We start from the raw sequence: 2,976 nt of genomic DNA on the forward strand, positions 1-2,976 counted from the left end.
TTAGATACAGAGTAAAGCTCCCTCTACACTGTCCCCCCCATCAAACACTCCCAGGACAGGTACAGCACGGGGTTAGATACAGAGTAAAGCTCCCTCTACACTGTCCCCCATCAAACACTCCCAGGACAGGTACAGCACGGGGTTAGATACAGAGTAAAGCTCCCTCTACACTGTCCCCCATCCCGGGACAGGTACAGCACGGGGTTAGATATAAACAGGTTCCTCCTGTTTGTAATTTCCCTGTGCCTCGAAATTATTTTCACCTCTGTCATACCACACCCTGAGACTTCTCCATCCCACATCCCCATTCTCTGCTTTACGACACAGCTGAGAATCTCCAGCAATTGCTCGAACCCTCCTCTGCACTGTCCCCAGAGCTGTACTGAAATTCCTGTGGCCAGAACTGCAGCTAATTCAGACTAATTCAGACCAACAAGTTCTGCTCCGACACCTTGGGAATTTCCGTCCTGCCTGCGTTAGGGACCTGCGTACGTTGACACCAACATCTATCTCACCACCTTCCCAGCTGAATGGAATCCCACTTGTTGCGTGCGTCCGTTCCAGCTCCCTGAACTCGCTTCCCTGCACTTCTCCACCTCTGGATCCATCAGCCACAATCCCGCCGTCCCTATCCACACAAACCCTTACAGAAGGAGGGCCGTTCGGCCCATCACCTCGGTACTGACCACAATCCCACCCAGGCACTATCCCCGTAACCTCATGCATTTACCCGAGGTAGCTCCCCAACGCAATTTAGCACGGCCAATCCACCCTAACCTACACATCTTTGGACACTAAGGGACAATTTAGCACGGCCAATCCACCCTAACCTACACATCTTTGGACACTAAGGGACAATTTAGCACGGCCAATCCACCCTAACCTACACATCTTTGGACACTAAGGGACAATTTAGCATGGCCAATCCACCCTAACCTACACATCTTTGGACATTAAGGGGCAATTTAGCATGGCCAATCCACCCAACCTACACATCTTTGGACATTAAGGGGCAATTTAGCATGGCCAATCCACCCTAACCTACACATCTTTGGACATTAAGGGGCAATTTAGCATGGCCAATCCACCCTAACCTGCACATCTTTGGACACTAAGGGGCAATTTAGCATGGCCAATCCACCCTAACCTGCACATCTTTGGACACTAAGGGACAATTTAGCATGGCCAATCCACCCTAACCTACACATCTTTGGACACTAAGGGACAATTTAGCACGGCCAATCCACCCTAACCTACACATCTTTGGACACTAAGGGACAATTTAGCATGGCCAATCCACCCTAACCTGCACATCTTTGGACACTAAGGGACAATTTAGCATGGCCAATCCACCCTAACCTACACATCTTTGGACACTAAGGGACAATTTAGCATGGCCAATCCACCCTAACCTGCACATCTTTGGACACTAAGGGACAATTTAGCATGGCCAATCCACCCTAACCTACACATCTTTGGACACTAAGGGACAATTTAGCATGGCCAATCCACCCTAACCTACACATCTTTGGACATTAAGGGACAATTTAGCATGGCCAATCCACCCTAACCTACACATCTTTGGACACTAAGGGACAATTTAGCATGGCCAATCCACCCTAACCTACACATCTTTGGACACTAAGGGACAATTTAGCATGGCCAATCCACCCTAACCTGCACATCTTTGGACACTAAGGGACAATTTAGCATGGCCAATCCACCCTAACCTACACATCTTTGGACACTAAGGGACAATTTAGCACGGCCAATCCACCCTAACCTACACATCTTTGGACATTAAGGGACAATTTAGCATGGCCAATCCACCCTAACCTACACATCTTTGGACACTAAGGGACAATTTAGCATGGCCAATCCACCCTAACCTACACATCTTTGGACACTAAGGGGCAATTTAGCACGGCCAATCCACCCAACCTACACATCTTTGGACATTAAGGGACAATTTAGCATGGCCAATCCACCCTAACCTACACATCTTTGGACATTAAGGGACAATTTAGCACGGCCAATCCACCCTAACCTACACATCTTTGGATACTAAGGAGCAATTTAGCCCGACCAATCTGCTCAATCAGTGTTTCGGACTGTGGGAGGAAACCGGAGCACCCGGAGGAAACCCACGCAGACACGGGGAGAACGTGCAGGCTCCACACAGACAGTGACCCGAGGACGGGAATGAACCCGGGTCGCTGGCGCTGTGAGGCAGCAGCGCTGACCCCGCTGTGCTGGCTACGTCAACTGTCTGATGTTGGATCTTCCAGCTGTCCCCTGCTCACCACACCAGTGTTCCCTGCAAATTTCCCAAGCTTGCCACCCTCCCCACCATCATCACCAAACCTCCCCACACAGAACCCCCACAGTGCAGGAGCAAGTCATTCGGCCCCTCGAGTCTGCACCAACAACAATCCCACCCATGCCCCCGTCCCCCGTAACCCCACATATTCACCCTGCTAATCCCATTGGCACTAAGGGACAATTTAGCACGGCCAATGGGCTGGCACAGTGGGGTTAGCGCTGCTGCCTCACGGCGCCAGGGACCCGGGTTCCAGTCCCAGCCTCGGGTCACTGACTGTGCGGAGTCTGCACATGCTCCCCGTGTCTGCGTGGGTTTCCTCCGGGTGCTCCAGTTTCCTCCCACAGTCCAAAGATGTGTAGGTTAGGGTGGATTGGCCATGCTAAATTGTCCCTTAGTGTCCAAAGATGTGTAGGTTAGGGTGGATTGGCCATGCTAAATTGCCCCTTAGTGTCCAAAGATGTGCAGGTTAGGGTGGATTGGCCGTGCTAAATTGCCCCTTAGTGTCCAAAGATGTGTAGGTTAGGGTGGATTGGCCGTGCTAAATTGTCCCTTAGTGTCCAAAGATGTGTAGGTTAGGGTGGATTGGCCATGCTAAATTGCCTCTTAGTGTCCAAAGATGTGTAGGTTAGGGTGGATTGGCCGTGCTAAATTGC

Source organism: Carcharhinus amblyrhynchos, unplaced genomic scaffold (assembly GCF_965287045.1).
Source record: "Carcharhinus amblyrhynchos unplaced genomic scaffold, sCarAmb.v2.hapA scaffold_621, whole genome shotgun sequence".
Classification (NCBI taxonomy): Eukaryota; Metazoa; Chordata; class Chondrichthyes; order Carcharhiniformes; family Carcharhinidae; genus Carcharhinus; species Carcharhinus amblyrhynchos.